Below are 22,024 nucleotides of genomic sequence, written 5' to 3' on the forward strand. Positions count from 1 at the left end.
CACTCCCTGCCTTAGTGTCGTTTTATAGGTAAATAGTATATTTATGGCTACACATAAAAGGTTGTTATTTTGGCCAATACTTTTGTGCTACAATTTATTTTCATTCACCTTTTTCCCAATTGTAGGCTTTCTTCCATTTCATTCACAAAAAAAAAAAAAAATAAAAAAAATCAATAAAATATTACAAGTTTAACAAATTTTTGGTTTTGGTTAGTTGCTCTGATTACTCATACGCACCGGTGTCACTGTTAAGCTTGCACATTTCGGCTCCGATCATCTAATGGCTGATTGGCGTGATTTTGTTTTTGAGCAAATGCTTATCATTGTAGTAAGGATTGTTTGAAGAAAAAAAGCAAAATAAATGTTATTATTCGCAGGCTGTCTAAGTTAAATTATTTTCCACCTGCTAATTGGCGTAGCGACTTAATTGGAAGTTTGCTGGTCGTAGGTAAAATAAAGACAGAGGGAAACAAACACTCAGTCTATCTACTGGTGGATGTTAAAGCGGTTACAAATTAGTCATAAGGGTTGTCATTGATAAATGCTTTGAAATATAGTGCATTAAATGGGACCATAGCGCAGAAATTTATTGAGAAGTTTTCATAACTTATGTGTTTTTTTTTTAATTTTAATATTTTCTTGTGCACGCCATCAATAGGAAGAGGAGCTCGGCCAAATACTTAACAGAAGTGTATCCGCCAATTATTTTATTTTTTTATGCTTAAAAAAAAATAATTCTAGATTTCAAACTTTGAGCAAATTACAAAAAAAAATTTTAAAGTAAATTAAAAAAAAAAAAATTTTAAATATTAAAAAAAAAATTAAAAGAATAAATTTTTTTTTTTATTAAATTAAAAAAAATTTTTTTTATTAAATTTAAAAAAAAAAAAAGTTTTTTTAATTTCTTCTACATCTAAAAAGGTTTTAGAATTTTTGGAAAAATTTCGTGTTTACAGTTTTACAGTCCCTTGAATTTTGGTGTTTAAAAAAAGGTTTGCTGCAGGTGTTGGTTGTGCTTTTTTCTATATAAAAATTTGTTTCAGCTCTCGTTATCTGGAGCAAATGCACAAGACCACCAGCAAAAAAAATATATTAAGAATCAGGACGATTTATCAGCCACTTAAGGGGTTACATACGTCCAGAATTTTGAAAAAATCGATTTTCTACAGATTATTATTTTTTATAGTTTTAGGCGTTTTTCTGTGCAAGTCGATTGTAAAAATACCCCATTAATACAAAGTTTTGGCGGAAAATGTAACTGCCCGACGACAGTTTGATGCGCACAGGTAGCCGTCCTTCGTTTGCGGCAGCTGACTGTTACTTTCGGAACCTTTCAGCCTGTCGGTTATTTTGTTATTCTAAAGTTTGTATGGCGCTATGTATAAAACATTATGAGAGTATGTCTAGGGCTGATATCCTAAGGTCTATGAAATAAAGGTTAGTTGTGTTTGATCATTCGAAGCGAACAGTTGTGTATCTTATTTGCGATTTTTGAAAATGTTAAAACGCTGTTGTATAGGTTGTAGAGGCAGTAAGAGTGAACGATGTTCACGTCCTAGAAAGCAGAAGCCTCCTCAGAGGCCAGATCAGATGGGGAGTGAAACAAAATACAACGTTCTCATACTGTATTTTACAGTTAACTGTGTTTTTTTTTTATTTTGGAATGTCTGGTCTATCGTACATGTGGTGGAAATATTAAGTTTTTAGAAGCAAGTCCGCATGGACTACGAATCTACGAAAGTTGCTTCTGAAGAAGAACTTCAAGAATCTGCCAATCACGATAGATTACAATTATCTAAAGATTCAATTATTATATCCGGAGATGGCACTTGGACGGAGAGAAGTTGTTCTACGTTTTTGGGAGTCACAACATTAATTGATTATTTCTTGGATTCACCAACAGAGTTTCATAAAATTTTGCTGTTACTTCAAGTCAGAGTGAAGCGACTTGGCGAGGTGGATGCTCCATTATCAGAGGATGCAGAAGGGATAAGAAAATATTTATTTATTTAAATATTTTTGAGATTCGTTTCAGTTTACTCGAAAGAGTAAGTCTTTTGATTAATTTTGTAGTTTAATTTCGTTGTAATTCGTGCCTTCCTTGAGATAAGTGCCCAATTCGTAATTTTTGTTATTTCAATAATACAATATAGCAAATCATATCACTGTCATACAAATCCCAATTACTACTTTCCATTTTTCTGTGGCAATAAAAATTAAGAAAAGCTTGGTGACGTTGGGCTTTTTTTGCGGAAACCGAACGTTACTTTTATGGTCGAACCTGACCGAAGTCGAAGCAGAAGCTCGGTCGTTCCCTACTTCTTAGCCGCAGCCGATGGAGCTTGCGAACGACGAGTTAAATTTTGTTACTGTTGAATTGGCTGAAATGCAATATACATGTGAAGAGTCTGCCCCGATTCTAATGGAAAACAAAATAGAGGAAAGAAAAAAACTTGAACAGTCTTTCTTAAGGGGTTAGGGGTAGTCGGGGGCCCGAAAAAATGATGATTTTCAATAATTTTTTTTTGCTAGTCAATTGCTTTATTTAAAAAAATAAAAACATAGCTGTAAAAATTTCAAAAAACAAAAAAAAAATTAGGAATTGTAAAAGTTATCGCTGTTTGTGTGGAGCCCGTTTCCCCAGAAGTCAGTTGCGGTGGTCATCTCAAGTCCTCAGCGATTCACCTAAAATCAATCGGACTAGAGAAAATAGTTTTATTAATCGAGTTTTTTTTCTTTAATTAAAAATATGGCGACCTCAGGAAATATATTTCAGATTTTCGGGAAAAAAACCCACAATTAATTGTTTAAAAAAATCAAAATTTTGAAAAAAAATCCTTCGATCAGGCACGAGTTTTTTACAATATGTTTTTTAAAGCAGCATACATTTTATTGAAATATTCTAAGGGGTTTTAAGCTACAGTGATCGCCAGTTCAAAAAACATAGTTTTGAAAAAACTGCATTTAAAGTTTTGCTATCGAGCTACGGCGCGCCCGAGCGCCCTTTGCTAATTGTTGAATAACTCGAAAAGTATTTGTCGGATTCTCTTCAAATTTTCACACAATATTTTTAAAATATGTATTATACTTTAAGAAAATGTAAAACAAAAAATCCAATTTCTTAAAAACTCTGACTAACCCCTGAAAAATTTTATGGAGTGCCAAAGTGATGATTTCAAAGAAGCCGTCCATGTAGTCGGATCTACGCGTGAGCACTCATTCTATTGTAAGGATAAGCCTGCAGACCATTCTGAATCATTTTGACAATGCTGTTACTCAAGAAGAAGTTTGATATGTAAGTGCCACTCGAATTGGTGAAAGCACATTTTTTGTGCCGAACTGACGACAGAAATTCTTCGCTAAAACTTCTTGAAGTCAGCCAATTAAAAAGAGTTTCATAGAGCAAAGAAATAATAAAACTAAAAAGTGAATGTTTATTAACTGAACTAAAAATAAAAATTAATATCCAATTAAGAACTAATTTGTTGCTATAAAACTTATACCTGTTACGGCCTCCGGTTTTTTAATAATTATTAGGTGCGCAACTAAGTTCTCGCTGTCTTTTTTGTTGAAAATGCAACTTTATTCTGGAAAAAAAGGATACAAGCGAATCATTCAAAGTATTGCCCATCGCTGACTATTACTTTTTTCCATATTTCTGGTAGATCTCGTATACCGTCGCGGTAAAACTATTCATCTTTTGAAGCTATCCACGGACGAAGCCATTTTTTGATGTCTTCATATCAATGGAACGGCTGGTCAGCTAGATCATGTGTCTTCGATCGGAACAGGTGATAATCGGACGGCGCACTATTTGGAGAATATGGCGGGTGGGGTGGGATTTCCCATTTCAGTGTTTCCAGCTAGGTTTTAATGGGTTTGGCAACGTGAGACCGAGCGTTGTCGAGCTATAGAATCACTTTTTCATGCTTCTCCGCGTATTGCGGTCGCTTCTCGCGCAGTGTTCGGCTCAATCGCATCAATTGAAGTCGATGCCGATCCCCAGTGATAGTTTCGCTTGGTTTTCACAGTTTATAATAAATAACACCAACTTGGTCCCACCAAATACATAGCATAACCTTCGCAGCGTGAACATTCGGCCGAGGCGATGACGTAGAAGTATGACCGGGCAGTCCCCATGACTTTATTTTCTTTGGATTGCAGTAATGAATCAATTTTTCATCACGTGTTAAGTTGCGTTGAAGAAAACTCTTCCTGTTTTGCCACTGGATCAGTTGTTCTCAGGCGAAAAAACGACGTTACGACGTTCAACATACCTTGGTTTTAACTCATAAGGAACCCAAGTCCCCTGTTTCTCAATCATTCCCAAAGCATGCAATCGTTTGGAAATGGATTTGCGGGTAACTCCTAATACTGAAGCAAGCTCTTCTTGCGTTTGACACGGATCCTCATTGAGCAATGCCTCCAATTCAGCGTCTTCGAAGGTGTTTGGCCTTCCTTCACGCGGACGATCGTCAACATTAAAAGCAACGTCTTTGAAGCGACTAAACCAATATCGGCACGTTGTTTCACTTAAAGCAGCATCTGCATAAACTTTTTGTACCTCTCGATGCGCTTCAGTCGCCGTTTTTTTCGATTGAAAAAGGAAAATCAACACTTCCCGCAAATGACGATTATTCGGCACAAAATCAGACATTTTAACAAAACCAAAAGTATTTGATACCAAAACAAAATCACTAATGTGCCGAAGCAGTTTCTTTACCATATGTCTAAGCTTGGTTTATGACATTGAGGTTATGTTAGAATCGACTAGCACACACTGCTGGCGGCATCTATGTATTGACAAACAGCGGGAACTTTGTTGCGTACCTAATAATAAATCAATTTTATTTTTTGAATAACTTTTTTAATAAATAACAAAAATAAATCTTGAAGGATGGGGATGTTCATTTTGACCGCTACGCACTCTATTATTTGTAAAGGGTGGTTAAATTTCAAGGGCCGATGTTGAATGTGAACCACACCTAAATGTCAACGACACCGTTGAACTTCTTTCTTTGGGGTTATTTGAAGGAAAAGGTGTACGTCGATAAGCCAGCAACAATTCAAGAGCTGAGATAATTCGGCACATTAACGACATTGAATCTTAATTGTGCCTCAGCGCCATCGAAAATTCGAACCATCGGATGGAGGTGTGCTGCAGTGGTGTGCCGCGGTAGCCATTTGGCCGATATTTTGTTCTATACGTAATTGAATTATACCAATATTATATTACCATAATAAAGAGAAATGACAATAATTTCTTAAAAAAATTGTATTTTATTCAAAATCAGCACCGGCCTTTCAAACTTAACCACCCTTATGTTTACCTTCTGCAGCTGTCTAGTCCATAAGTGGCAAATACGACTTCATTTGCAAAAATTTTAAATCTTGCTTTAGGGTGATTAATTTTGCGCCACCCTTTATTATTTATACCTTGCATATGCGTTCTTAAAGCAACTCAGGCATGCCGCGAGAAAGAGTTGGCTCCTTTTGAAATTAGTTTGGCAAAATTCTTTCTTAAAAAATCTATGCAATAAATTATTTAATTTTCAACACAGCACAAATTAAGTGCCTAGATTTGAGAGCTTCCACCGAATTTCTGTGTCTTTTTCTCCAGCGGATTATCTAACTACAAATCTCGCCTCACCTTTAAACGCGCGTGAAATAACCAAAATTTTCTTTGTACTTTATAGTTGAGGGCAAATAAAATAAAAGAATATTGAAAAAAGGAAAACAATCGCCAGAAATGCGAAGGTCAATGTGAGCGTGTTGCTCAACAACGCACGCTTTTACAAATTTTATTTTTCTTCTATTTTCCCCTCAGACCCTCATTTACGTTTCTTGTACTTTTACAACAGAAGATTTCTCTATTATTTTTACACTCGACTGCTGCCGTTTTGTGCTCCATTTGGTTATTTGCTCATCTGTATGAGTATGGGTGTTCGTGCTTGCGTTTGTGCATGCCTTCGTGTATGTGTGTGTGTATGTGTGCTTACCTCCACCTACTGTTGGTGCGGTTTAGTTTCATTACGAATAATACATAGTAGTCTAAAAGATATCGACGAATAAATAAATTTTTACAAATAAATGCAGCTACGCTTTTTTGTTGTTGTTTTTTCCAATTACTTTCTTTTCGTATCTTTGTTGAAATCAAATTCTCTATGGTATACGTTGAACAAAGGCAGCAAAGTAGTCAAATTTACCGTTGCATGTGCAACTGCACCTTAATTTCTATGCTTTGTTGTTTCTTCTTGCTTTTTTTGTGTGTGTTTGGCTGGTCTTTGTTGAAGGTGCACGCAAAGATAGGAAGCGCAAATATATACGCATCTGTATGTAAAAGATGGTGTGTGTCTTATTTGGTGAAGGTTCAGGTAAATTGAGTTGCGTTACTGTGGAATATAAATTCACTGGCACATCATTTCTTTTGTTGCAATTTCATGCAGTGTAGAAGAAAAAATGTAATTGTCTACTGTGGCTAAAATACGCGAAATTTGTTGAAATCAGAATTATTTTTTTTTTATTTTTATTTTTTATTATGAATAAATTTTATTTGCAGTCTATCAGTTGACAATCAGCAAATTTTTTTAAATGTAAGAATTATGACAGGATTGATTGCGCTCCATTGAGACCAATCAATATATTGTAAATCAATTGTATTGGTTACAAATCAATTATGTTTCCTCAAATCTGTTTGGAAGATCCAAAATATGAATTTTTTTAAGGCGTTTGACATCCATGCTATTGTGTAGAAGATTTCTTGCTAGTAAGTTTTCATGGTACGACAGTCTGTCTAGGTATCTTCGAGAGGCTTTGGTGCTTTCATTTCTAACATAAGGTACATTTAAGTCTTTGTGAATTTCGAAGTTAGTTATATACCAAGGAGCACCAACAATGCTTCGTAAAGTCATAGCCTGGTATCTTTGCAGGATTTCAATGTTTGAGTTACTCGCTGTTCCCCAAAGCTGTATTGCATATGTCCATACTGGCTTTAAGATAGCTTTGTTGAGCAGTACTTTATTTTTGAGACTAATTTGTGATCGCGAGCCTAAGAGCCAGTACATTTTTTCGTTTTAAACTTGAGTTGTTTCTGTTTCTCTTTAATGTGGGCTTTCCAGGTCATTCTTCGGTCCAAATGTACTCCGAGGTATTTGACAGTTTCACTTTCAGGTATGGTAGAGCCATTCAAAAATACGGGAGGACAATTCCCGGTACTCAAAGTAAACGTTATTTGAACAGACTTCTGAGTGTTAACCTCCCTTTCCAATTCATTAGCCATTTTTCAATTATATTCAGTTGTTATTGTAGGTGAAGTGATGTGTCATTACGATTACAGTTTGTGGCAATAAAAGCTGTATCATCAGCATATGTTGCAGCATCTATGTTACTGTTAATCGGTAGGTCAGCGGTAAATATTGTGTATAGAACGGGGCCTAATACGCTCCCTTGAGGAACTCCAGCATTAATTGAGTACAACTCTGAAGATTCATCTTTTTCATGGACATAGAAGGTACGACCACTAAGATATGACTTTATAAATAAATAGTAAGGAGCTGGAGGCCAATTTTTTATTTTATAGAGTAACCCTGGGTGCCAAACTTTATCGAATGCTTACTTGATATCTAAAAATACCGCAGTGCAATACTGTTTATATTCAAAAGCGTTCTTGATAATTTGAACAATTCGGTGGCATTGCTCAGGAGTCCCATGCCCCCTCCTAAACCCAAACTGATGTTCAGGTATTATATCGCAGTCCTCTAAAAAAGATAGCATTCTTCTTAAAAGTATATTTCCAAATACTTTAGAGAAGGTCACCAGCAAGCTAATTGAACGATATGAAGACGGACAGTGCTCTGGTTTGTTAGGTTTGGGTATCATGATTACCTCGGCGCATTTCCATTGACTTGGGTAGTGGTTGAGTATAAGCATGGCATTATATATATAGGTAAGAAGTCTAATACATTTTGGGGGCAAGTTCTTTATGGTAAGTCCATCAGTTTTGTCAAAACCTGGAGATTTTTTAAGCTTTATTTGCTTAATTTCATTCGCTACTTCCTTAATAGACGTTTTGCGAATGGGCAAGCTTAACTGACAAGGCGAATCCAGAAAGTTATGCAACTGAGTAGTATTTTCGTTATTGGGAATCAAGTTCGGTTGAAAAACTGATTGCAAATGTTGAGCAAATGCTTCAGCTTTTTCTTTATTTTCTCGGCATCAGTGGCCGTTACTATCTTCTATGACAGTGGTTCTTCTAGTGGGCCTCTTTAGATATTTGGTTGCCTTCCACAGGTTGTGCTCAGAGTTATTTGCATATGGATCTAAATTCCTCAGGTAATCTGCGGTCTTTTGATCTTTAATTTCTCGCAGTTTTGATTTCAAGTCTTAAAATCCAACAAGTCTGGTCGTTTTTGAGGATCACTGGGCCAGTATGTGGGTTTCCCCGTAGAGAGAGTTGAGTATTTTAATTGAGATATACATTTAAAAAGTTCAGTCCCTTTAGGGTTAGTTATTCTAGATCCTCACCAAGGGTATTCGGCGTTGTAGTCTCCACCGGCAATAAAGTGATTATCAAGACTTTGGAAGAATGTTTTGTAATTATCAACTTTAAAGACGTACCTTGATGGAAGCTCATGAGATTTTATGGGCAACCCGACCACATTTGTGGTGGTGTGCATGAAGGAAATTTATCTCAGATTACACAGTTCCGCGTTAGTCTTGCGCTAGTCGAACAAGCAAAATACTTATTTGTTGTTATCCTAGATCCCAAACTCAGCTGGACGCCAAGTGTAGAAAACAGCTAGTTAATAAAGCATTTTTCGTGTGCAAGAGATTGTTGGGTAAAAAATGGGGCCTTCAACCAAATCTATTCAAGTGGTCCTACACAGCCATTATAGGAGCACTTGTACTAACCATCGGCCAATAAGTCCTAGGCCTGACCTATAGATGGCGCTACTAATAGCATATCTATTTTGTTGTTTAATAGTGCTAACCTCTAAAGGTATATTGTCAAAATTTCAAGACATTCGGCGTATTATTTACCAAGTTACAGTGCTTTAAGTGACGCTACTTTTCCTATTTTTAAAAACAATGAATTCAAAGCAATTTCGTGTGTTGATTTATCATTGTTTTCTTATGAAAAAAATACCGTTGAAGCAAAGCGCGATAAACGATATCCGAACTCTGCTCCATCGGAAACAACAATCAAACGATGGTATGCCGACTTTAAACGTGGCCGCACAGACGCCGATGATGCTGAACGTCCGGGTCGTCCAAATGAGGCAGTTACTCCAGAAAATATTGAAAAAACCCTCAAAATCATCATGGCCAATCGCAAAGTGAAGTTGCAGGAGATAGCTGACATCCAGAAGATATCAAAAGGCTGTGCGTTAACTGTTTTGCACGAACATTTGGGTATGGAAAAGCTGTTATCGAAATGGGTGCCGCGTTTGCTCACGCCGGAACAGAAACAGCAACGAATTGATGATTCAAATCGCTGTTTGGACATTATTAAGTGGAATTAGTCTGAGTTTTTGCATCGATATGTGACACTGGATGAAACATGGATCCATCACTTAACACCATATTCGAAATGATAGTCATCTGAGTGGACTGGACGCGGTGAAAGCCATCCAAAGCTACCAAAGACGCAGCAGTCAGCCGGAAAGGTTATGGCGTCGGTATTTTGGGATTCGCATGGTATAATTTTCATTAATTATTTGGAAAAAGACGAAACAATTAATTCTTGTATTTCTGTGTATTATTGGAACAATTGAAGGAGAAAATCGCAGAAAAACGGCCCCATATGAAGAAGAAAAAAATCCTCCTTCACCAACACAATGCACAGTGTGTCAAAAATCGATGAAAACGATGCTAAAATTGAATGAATTACATTTCGAATTGCCCCCCAATGGACCCAACGTATAGTCCAGATCTGGCCCTCAGCGACTACTGGCTGTTTTCAGACCTCAAAAAATGCTCTGTGGAATGAAATTTCAATCAAATGAGGAAGTTATCGCTAAAACTGAAGCGTATTTTGAGGCCAATGATAAATGTTCTGCAAAACAGGCATAGAAAAGCTACAAACTCGTTAGAATGATTATATCATCGCCCAAGGGCACTACATTGAGGAATAAAGAAGAATTTTCGAAAAAAAATGTTATTTTCTTATCCAGGCTCGGGAATTTTTGACCGATGTTATGAGGCACTCTGAGGTGGCGCGCTATGGAAAAGATATATAGGGTGATCAATTGAGAGGAGTTTTTTTCATTTGCGTTTTTTTACAGATCGCGCGCGAGTTGTGGAAAACTGTCATCGTGGATTTGTTGAACAGCGTTTGGCATTTCATCATGGAAAGACTCACACCGCAACAAAGTCTACAAATTGTTCAACTGCATTATGAAAATCAGCGTTCTGTTGCCATATAGCTCGTGAAACAATGACTTTATTGAGAAGTCATTTCGGAGAGCAGCTGATTTCACGTTTAGGACCTGTGAGTTGGCCACCAAGATCTTGTGATATCACACCTTTGGACTTTTTTCTTTGGGGATTCGTGAAGTCCAAGGTCTATGCTGATAAACCAGCTACGATTGAAGCTCTGGAAGCCAACATTACGACATACCAGTCGAAATGCTCGAACGAGTGATTGAAAATTGGACCTTCAGAATGGACCACCTTAAGCGTAGTTGCGGCCAACATTTGAATGAAGTCATATTCAAAAAGTAAATGTCAAAGAATGTCCTTTCAAATGATAAATAAAGGTTTTGAACATAATTTACATTTTTGTTTTTTTTTAACTATTGAAAAAAGCACCTCATGATTGATCACCCTATACAACCAAACCAGGCTGATAAAACTATAAAGATCACCGTGTATCTTAACTACAGGCACGCTTAGCTCCAGTCCTACTGAAGTGCTTAACGTGCTAACACATCCATTACCATAAGACTTGCATATAAAATCTATCGCTATAAGCAGCGCGGTGACATTCAGGCATATAAAAAGCTGGACAACCAGATCGTACGGTTACAGCAAGATGCTCCTACAGGGACCCTCGCTGCTCAAAAACAAATCAGACTTCACAATCCCCGACTTTAACTTCAAAAAAGATTCTTCGGTACGTTTTCCACCGAGAGCCGAATGGAGGAACGGGATGGTGATTCGTTGATTCGATATTAAAGTCTATACTGACGATTCTAAGATGAACTATGGGGTGAGAGCTGGTCTCTACTCGGAGTCGCTCAACTTATCCAAATAAATTTAACTTCCTGACCATGGCAACGTGTTTCAGGCAGAACTATCATATTAGCAATCAGAGAAGTTTGTAAATGACTAAAACACTACAAAGAAATAGGTGCAAGAGTAGCTATATTTTCCTACAGATTCCAATTCCATTTCATCTAAACTATAATAGTATATTGACAATCTTTTAATTCAGTAAGCCATCATCCGGGTATTTCTTCATTTGACAGTTACAGATATTCTTCTCATCTGTTATCTTGCATTTTCATATCAGATTTTATATTCTCTTTTAGCTTTATTGTAGTTCTTTGGGAAAATTGAAATTTTCCTCAGTTTTCGCCTGTGCGTGCCCAGTGTGCATGAAGCTTTAGTATCTCTGCTTCTGCGTGACTAATAACACGAAGGCCAGAGGATAACTGTGAAGATTAATATAAGTGTGGTTATGGAAAACCTTGAAAATGGAAGAGGATTAATTGTTTGTGTAGTAGAAAATGTGTAGCCAGATTTAAAGATACATTCCGACAAAGTACTTATAGGTACTTGAGATTTTATAGCATAGCGGGCATATTAAAAGAGTCAGCTGCTTCCGCTTCATAAGTGGCGAAAATAAGAAAATATTCAAGAATTCTTCTCTCAGTTCCTTTATGGAATACTAAAATGGGACTTCAATTGGAAAAACATTATTTTATGCCTTGTGAGTAAAACCAAAACAGTTTTTCGTTACAGACATTTCACTAGAATCGAGAAACAGTTCGTCACATACCGGACTGTTATGCTGGTATTCAGTAAGGAATGCCAGTCTGTAGTCACTAAATTTGAGATTTTATGTTAGATACAATTTTTGGGACTTGGGAGGATTGGGGTATTCAGTGAATTGCAGTCGGAAAAAGTTCACCAAATTTGGTGTGTAAAATCAACAGAGACAGTCTGCTGACAACATCGTGTTCCAGTTAGAGATTTATATCAGGAACCAGCAATAAAGTTAATGAAGCGATTCCGATTATGGTTTATTAAAAATGTAAGGAACAACGCTTATAAAAACATCAGAGGTAATTTTGATTTGTATTCGATATTTTATGTGACTCGATTATTAAGAAATCATATTTTTATAATATTAAAGTGTCTTTACGATTTGTTGAACCAAGGTTTATTTTCCAAGGCAGCACAAAACTAAGGTAGTGGGGGTGCACAAATGTTGAAGCGACAATTCTGCGGTAAGGAAGTCATAATCCTGCTGTTGAACCAAAATCCTGTTGTTTGCGACAAAATGAGTACAAAGTCAAAATCCTTAAGGAAACCAAAATCCTGCAGCTACAGACGAAACGACGACAAAAATATCAGTTAATTTATTCACTTAAAATTACGATTTACAATTTCGACCCACCGTTTACAAAAATGTTCCCTTTTATATGTATACAAATAATATTTCAATCCAAACCTACTTATTTCTACAGAAAATCAAAGCCTACTTATTTCACAGAAAAACAAGTGCTGGTAAACCATAAAGTGTATAACTCACAAATGTCATATACTGTTTCAGTTTTCTTTATGAGTGAATATTTGAGTATTTTAATATTCGTTGCGAATGCCATTAGGGTGACCCAACACGATTCATGTACTGACGAGACACAACTCCCGCCGAAGATGAGGGAGAAATTATGGAAACATGGGTGAGGCCAGTAACACGTATTATTGTTGTACTTGTAATAATGAGCAGGATTCCAATATTTAATTTCGCCATGTTTACCACTCTCCTTTCTCTTTTTCTTTCTCCAAATACATATATTCAGAAATTTTTGTTTGTTTTTGTGGATGAGGGGGTTTAAAATGCCTAATGCATCATCAAAGCTGCCGTCCAGCAATGGTATGTCCGGAGACTAAAAAGCTTCCCCTCGTTTGTGGAACCGTTGCCCACCTTGAAGAACCGTTTCCGCATTACCCCAGAGTGGCGTTCCATCTTACTTATTACAAATGTCTATGCCTACATGGCTGCGTCCAGGTACCGCTTTTTTATATGGTGAACACTTTCCGCGAAATCACTGATGATCTCTTACGTTTCCTCGATACTTAGCTTCTTGTGAATACATTTTTAGTGGTTATGTGATCGACTGCTCTCTCTAGATGTCGACGTTTTTTTCCTAACGGATGCGTTGGAAGAATGTGTATTCAGAGTTATCTTTGGCGGCATACCCGTATATGTATGTGGGGTGTTCACTTTTCCTTAGTTTGAACAAGTATTTCTGGAAATACTCGTGTCCCGAAACCATTTGGGTTGTATAAAAATTGATGTCAACGAAGTTCCTGCTGTTGCATATGGAACGTCTTTTATGAGCCTAGCGGTCCATCTGTCGTGTGTTTCGTTAATCCAGCGGTCTTACCATAACCTTAGCGTTTCATCGCTTATTTCGCGCGCTACAGCCTTGCTAACTCTTTGTTCCGCTCCCTCTTTCTTTAATTACCATATCTTTTTCCTTACAAAAACCAGCAAATCCATCTCTTAGGGCTGCCGTTCGTTGTACTGACACTGAGAGCTTGCATCGATGCTTTACCTTTAGCGCATTTGCCCCCAGTTCAGCTCCGTATAAGAGAGTGGAGAGCGTAGTAGCCATCATTATTTCCCATTTCATTTGGGTTGGACCCCCTATATTTGGCATCAGTCTACTGAGTAGGAATGCCATCTTAGCGGCTTTCTCTGCTACGTGTTTTATTTGGACTCAGAAGGTTAGTATTGAGTCCAGTCTTATGCTTAGGTTCTTTAGAATCTTCATCTTGGCTAGATTAGAGCAAGTTTGCATACTAACTTCTTACGGGATGTGCTTCTTGGTTAGAAGTATTAGCTCCGTTTTCTCTGTGGCTAATTTGAGACCAGAACAGAAAATAATCGGAGGGAGCCTTGCGAGGTGAACTCGATGGCTGTTGGATTGTATTCGTCTTGTTCTTGATCAAATGATGGCCACCGATATGATGGCACTGTGCGACGGTGCGTTGTTACGGTGCAAAATCCACGAGTTGTTTTCCCACAAATCCTACCTTTTTTGGCGAATTGCTTCACTCACCGAACGTCTCATAACGCCAAAATAAAAGTCCTTATTAACTGTGTGATCTTCTGGCAAAAACTCGTACATATCGTTGTAACCATACCATAAAAGCACTCAGCATCGCTTCCTGTTTGACCGAAAATGACGTGCTTTTTTGGGCACTGGTTTATTCGCAGAAACGCTCGGATTTGTAAAGGAACAAAAATTGGCTCTCACATTGTTGCTTGTGCGCGACTTTTTGGCCAAAAACAACACACTAATGATGTCACAGTCAGCGTATGCCCCAGATCTGGCCCCCTGTGACTTTTTCTTGTTCCCGAAACTGAAGAGGCCCATGAAAGCATGACGCTACGCTACGATTGACGAGATAAAGACGGCATCGAAGGAGGCGCTGAACAAGATAAAAAAAATGATTTTTTGAAGTGCTTCGAAGATTGGAAGAAACGTTGGCACAAGTGCATAATATCTCATAGGGATTACTTTGAAAGGGACAAAATAGAAATTAATGAATAAATAAATAATTTTGGAAAAAAACACAAAATTCGCGATACTTTTTGAACACACCTCGTACAACTGTGGTATGAGCCATTTGAAGGGAAGTATAGGACCAAAATAAGCCAGAACGGCAGTTTTTAGTTGCGCGTATGAATATTTAACTAATCCATTTAAATGGAATTCTAGAGTTGTTAGTGTTGAGTGTAGTTATCATGCGGTTTCAACACCTGAGTAAAGTCGGAGCATAAAAATTCCCGAAAGCATTTTCTACCAACAAAAGTGGTCCTTTTTATCTCAGTTAAGTGGCTGGAATCTTTCTACGCGCATTTCTTGGAGGTAATCAAATTTTGTTTTATTTTCGTATTATTCATTAAAATAAACTTTACTCAACTATCTTGAAACAGACATGGACATATGGCATCCAACTTTCGGGCACTGTAGCTAACTCAAATATCAAAATAACTATAACAAAATTTCTACATATATAAACATATTATAAAGCCTGTGTGGTCCTGTGGCACGCAACTATGGGGTTGCGCCAGTCAAAGTTATGTAAATATACTGCAACGACTCCAGAATAAAATCCTTCGAGATATTTTCAACTCACCTTGGTTCATTCGCATGATAAAGATATTCATATTGACCTCAAGATGCTCACAGTCGCTGAAGAAATTAAAAAACAAGCAGAAGCCCACTCTCTCAGGCTTGAAAGGCACGTGAATGAAAAAGCTAACAAACTCCTCAACACCTCAAGACTATCCCGACGACTCCATCGTATCAAACCACATGATCTGGCATAATGGCTGTTAACTTAAGGAAGGGACTACGAAAATCTCTTCATAAAATTCTCTTTATGTTACTAATATTGTAGTGCTCCTTAGTTTATATGTAACTAAATAGTTGCAGTGTCAACAAACAGAATTCGTTTTAGAGGTATGGTTCCTTCGGCAAAGTTTCTTATTTTGATCCCTAGAATACGATTTTCATAGAGCAATGAGCGATTTTTAAATCGACCCGCCCTACTGTACATGCAATGCTGTGCCTATGAATGTGCGCTGTGCCTATGAATGCGCGCTGGATTTCTTGAGAAATTTTACCATATGTTTTGCTGTGGCGAGGCACATATGTACATACACACAACATATATACATATATCCGCATATATACATACATATATAAATTCACAAATTTAAATTTGCTTATGCCATCCTTCAGTGTGCCTGGTAATGGAGCATTTTCTATACATACATATATATACGTATATCTTTTTTCTTCTTCTTTTTGGTGTCGCTTTTTCGTTTCATCGAGTCTCAAATCACTCCCAACGATTCTAAAGAAGTTTTCACTTCAAAAAAAAAAAAAAAAATACATCATCACGCGAGGACAGTGGTAGTTAAAGGGTGCTGGTTACTAATTAGGATTATTTCAGTGGAAATACTCAACCACTTCAACAACAACAACAACAACAAATATTAATAATTCGTTTTAGTAATATATAGTCGTATCGCATTTTTTCTAAGAAAAATATGACGAAACTTTAAAATCTTTCATCCTGGTCAGAAGCGTATGAATTTCAATAAATATTAAAATTTTTAAATTCTTTAATTTTTAAATCCATAGACTATCAATTCTCAAATGTGCCGTATTGTTATCGGATGCAATGTTTAAAGCTTATGAACTTTAGACTGCCCAATAATTAAATTAAATTATTATTATTTTTGATTAATTGCACCTTCCTGATATTCACGCAAAATTTAATTTGCCCAAAGTTACTGTTCGCAGTTATTAATTTTATTTTTCATACAATTAAAAATTTAGAAATTTGCTGTGTGCTTCCCATACACATAAACTAGTTTGATTGTACGATTATTTTCGTTCGCATTATCGGATTCCTTTCCCGCTCAAATTACTCCCCAACTGTTAAACAGCTCGAAATACCGCTGGCGTTTATGATTTTCAGAAGCATTAATTTGGCGAATTCCTGCATTAATTTACGGTCATCTGGTTTTATAAGTTATGTGCGATTAAAAATTTTATAACAGCGCATTTTTAGGAATTTCCCATTCAAATTATTTAACAGCAGCAATTAGGGTAAATGTGTGGCGTGTACGGTTGGCTGAGGGTGCTGGCTTAGGAGTACTCGTACAGCGCGGAAGGCGTTGGTTTGATGCGAATTGCGGTAAGTGGTGTTGGCGGTCACTTGATGGTCCATACAATTGGCATTACCATGAAGTATCGCCCGCCGCTCTCGCTCCCTAAGCATCGCCCGTGCTACCATTAGACGTCAATAATTTGCAATTTAATGGTCACTGCCAGCATTACAAGACCGCCTTGTATTTATGTATAAGCGAGTCTTTGAATGAAAAGGCAGCGAGTATGTCATCGCTAATATTGTACCTATTAAAATAAAGGTTCGTTATTATGAATGTGGGCGTAGGTGGAGGAGAAGCAGTCAAAGCGCTACCATATTTGCACAATTTCTAAGATGTTTTTTTTTTATTACTTCTTCTGTGCAGCATCTTAGGACCGAAATTAGTTTGGCAATAAACAAATTATATTGCACACTGCCCGCCAATAAGTATTTAGTATAATGTGAATTTTATGTGTCCATCAGCCGCGTCGCGAGTGTGAATTACGTTTAGTGACGCATAATGTTGCACGTTTCTCAAACTCATTAAATTGGTTATTAGGCATTATTTTGCCAAGGTACTGATTTTAATTACTACAAGTAATTGAGCGAGCGGTTGCGTGGCAGTGAGTGTTTGCGCGTGATCATCACCCGGTGCTGGTTGTTTTTGATAGCTCCTGTAAATATGAGATACCAAATGATAAAGAAATGAAATGAAAAAAATAAATTTTCAAGTAGTTGTCGACCGACAGACGGGTAGTTGGAAATGTTTGAGTGCATGAAGGCATAAAAAACCGTGGCATAAAAACCATATCGCTCATGTGCTACAAGAACATCGTAGTAAAATTCATAAGTATGTGGTAGTGACAAATTGCTATTTTGGCGATACATTTCAGGTGGCAACAAGAGTTAAAAATATTTTTTTACTTAAATTTATTTAAACATCGTTTATGTGATATCCATAATAAGCACCCAAATGAAATGTGTCATAAGTTGCCATTTTTGCAAAAAAAAAAAAAATTATGTGGCAGCACCAGCCGAAAATATTTTTTTTATTTCAGTTTATTTAAACATCTTTCATTTAATACCCTTATATTAGTTGGTGAAAAATTGTTATTTTTGCAATAAATTTCAGATGGCAACATCAGGTAAAAATATTTTTTATTAAAGTTTATCTAAGTACCTCTCATTTGATACCTCCTATCTTGAAACTCGAGTGAAGTTGGTGACTGCTCCTTTTTTGGCAAACATTTCAGGTGGCAACACTAGTTACAAAAAATTTTCTATTTAAGCTTGTTTTAACACCTTTCATGTGATATCCATCGCTTGAAAATCAAATGCTTAGTATTCCAATCAAATATGTCATAAGTTGCGTTTTTTGCAATAAATTTCATGTGGCAACATATGATAAAAATATTTTTGTATTAAAGTTTATTGAAATTTCTCTCATTTGATGCCTCCTATCTTAGAATTCGTGTGAAGTTGGTGGCAAGCTGCAAATTTTGCTATAATTTTCAGGTGGCAATGATATAAAAAAAATTTGCTTTTGCGATTGATTTTTTTAATATTTGCCTTGGCACCCATGCTATAATACTTACTTTTTTTATAATAAGTACTGTTTTTTTTAGTAAACTAGTGGCAACACTCGACTAAACTGAGTGCTTCCCACAAACCATCTTCGACTCATTGTCCTTCCAATAGGGTAAAAAATGTTGATTTCGGAGCACCTGGTTTTGAGTGATGCTCTTTCGAAAAAAAAATGTCTACAGTTTTATTAACGGTTACCAGCAGAGTCCATATATGAGGACATTATTATTTCTGATTAATTTGTTTATAGGACATGATGTCCAAAACGTAATTTTAAAAATTAAGTTCCGAGGGTCCGCTATTCTATTTTTTTTTATTTCTTGCTTTTTATTTCATATTTATTTTTCCTCTGTTTTTGGTTATAGGATATGTCCAATAGTAAAAATCATGAGTTAAAATTGGTTGCTTGATGTAGTTTTGAATTTACAATTTTTCACTAAATATTTCATGCTTTGCATCATTCAAAAAACAAAAAGAAAAATAAATTATGTAGTAACTTCTCTGCAAATTATTTTAGCAACTAATTTACCTGCCTGCCTGCCAAAAAGCTTCTCGACTATTCCTTAAAAGAAGGACGAAGAAGTTATGAAGAACATTTTCAAGTTGATCCGTCTTTTTATTCCCCATACAAATTTCAATTCTCTGACAAATTTTTTCTTCATAAATCCACCAAAATTTGTTAAACAATTTTTTCTTTTAATTGTCGTTCCCAATAATAATAAAATATTTCAGATGCAAGTTGAGATCATTAACAGCGTAGGAAAAACATATCTCCTTCCCAATCAACTGCAAAGTGATAGCACTCATAACTGCATTCATAAAAATTGTCATACTCACTATTTCCCAAACAAGATTTGCATGCATAAACACCTTCCGATACTGACACATACCTGTATGCGCGTGTGTGCGAGCGTTTGCAAGTGAATTCATGCTCTGATAGAGATATGTGTGCAGAGCACTTTGCATTTTACATTTGGCATTTGCATTTTGCATTGGTATGTTGGATGTTTTTGCTGCAATTCATATAGTTGGAGTTATTTATGTTTGCCGGGGTTGTTATTGTTGCCATTACAGCTGCTGTTGTTGTCAGGCACGTAGGCGAAGAGTCAACGATTGGGTGACAGGACACGTCTGAGTGATTCTCAAATTGAAAGGCGTGCTCAAATCAATTGCAAATGCAAATAGAGCATGCATACACTCACACACACACACGCATATGCACAAGTAAAGTAACATATATTTCAGCCCTAATGGAAAAATGTAGCGCAAAATGTTGTTAGTTTCTATTTGGCATTTGGATGTAGGTGAATGGCGCATATTTTTATTTACCGAATAAGGGTGAAAGTAGACTAGCCTGAGAGTAATTAGATTTAAAATAGTTGAAAATACGATTAAATGAAAGTTATATGTGGGAATAATAATTCATAAAATATTTCCAAGGTGCTGTTATTCTTATTTACTAAATGTTAATTGCCTAAAGTTTTACCTTGTGTATCAGGTCAGTCCATAAGTTCGTGCGTATTTTACCCATAATTTCTTTTTTGTACGATTTTTGCATACAAAAAATGATTGGCGAAATATAACGGAACTATTTATATCTTTTTTGATATATTGTGCCTTCAACAAGTGATTTTAATCGCGGATAGAAACAGGAGTTGTTAAAAAATAAAATGGAATATTCGAACGCGTATAAGAGGCATATTTTGTATTTTTTTATAAAAGTGGTAAAAATACAAAATCGATTTTTTTTTTCTTCACTCGTCTTATAGTAAATCATTTCAAGAATGTTATGTCAAAATTTTAAGTGGATCGGAGCAGAACTCTCAAAGTTATAGCCTTTATAGGCACTCTACCTCGAATGCGGAGCATTGATAATTTTTCAGAGTCATTTTTTCAAACGCATTTTTCCCGAAACGACTTCTTAAAATTTGGCAGACGTTTTCTAAATCAAAAATACCTCCCCCCTCACTGTTTTTTTTTATTTTTTATTTTTTAAGGTTGTTTTTCACTTACAAATATGCCGAAATTTTTCGCCAAAAATGCTCGTTTTACATTTTTTTGCCACCAAAACTACAAAAATGGAAAAAAAAAAATTTATTAATTGTGGGGGGGGGGGGGGAGGGTGCATTACGTCATACTTTTACTGAAAAATTCGACTTTTTTAGTTTCAGATGATTCTACGACGAATGCCGATTGGCACCGCAGAGCACCTCTCGAATAACATAACTCCAAAAAAAATCTGTCATGGGCTTATTTGTCAATATTTTATTATTAATATTTTTTAAAAACTTATTGAAAAGATGTACAATAACATGTAACTGATTTTATTAAAGTATCTTTAGCCATATTTCTGTAAAAAATTCAAAAAAAAGTGTTTTTTTTTAGCGCTAAACCCTACCACCCCCTTAACAGCTTCACCATAGTAAAAAAATAGCTCCATAGTGCAGATATAAATGTTTTGAAAAAAAGGTATTCATCTTTGTTCTTTTTGTTTATTGTGCTCAACTTTCATGAGTCTTTCCCTGCAGGGTGCCAATGTATGAACAAATTTGCCCATCACATCGGTATTGACATGTAAATATGTAGCCAGTTAGTGGGACATACGTCTTGCATTGGCTTGCAGATGCTTGTGTGTTTGCCAAGTATTTACACACACGTAAGGAAAGTGTACTCGAATTTTCCTGCTGTTTGACAAACGAAGTCGAAATGGCAAGACCGGCTTATCTAAATTTGATTAAATAAACGTTGTATTTGCTAATATCCGGCGCAAGGTGTGCAACAACAAAATGGGAGGAGATATACAAAATTTATCTTTTCAAGCGAATTACTTCAAGTATAATTTAATTTTGTTAGTTGTTGAGCTGCTGCTGCAGACAATTCTACGCACACATATACACACGAATACATATAGAGTTGGCACTTACAACGATTGTTGGCTATTCTGGAGTCTGAGAAGTGAAGGGACCTACAGTTTTACGCACATACGAACGTCAGATATGACACACACATACAAATTAATTAAAAATATGGTTTTGATAACAAATCAGATGACAAGTGCAATGGTTAAGCTAAGTGCTCACTACGAGATGGGGCAATTCTTTAGAAGTGACTTAAATATTTCGTTTATTTTTAATGACAGGATTTTTGGTTAGAATTTTTATTAAATCAATTTAATATTAATTATTTTTCGAGTTTAATTTTGTGGAATCTTAATGTTTAGCTTTCAGAATGGATCTTTACGTAAAAAAATTCTAAAAATTTTGGTCCTTTCTATTATGCAAAATATAAAAAAGTAAATATAAAAATCATAAAAACTTCAGAAATCACGAAATTTCAAAAATTTTGATCACCTCAATTTTCCAAAGGACAAAAAAACGAAAAAAAGAAATTAAATTAGAAAAAATTAAGAAGAAACAAGAACTAAAAAATAGTCTGAACAAAAACATTGTCGTAAAGTTATATTTTTTCGATCAATTCAATTCTATCCCAAAAAAAATTTACAAGGCATGAAATTTTATAATAATAAAACATAACAAAC

This window comes from Anastrepha obliqua, chromosome 4 (assembly GCF_027943255.1).
Source record: "Anastrepha obliqua isolate idAnaObli1 chromosome 4, idAnaObli1_1.0, whole genome shotgun sequence".
NCBI lineage: Eukaryota > Metazoa > Arthropoda > Insecta > Diptera > Tephritidae > Anastrepha > Anastrepha obliqua.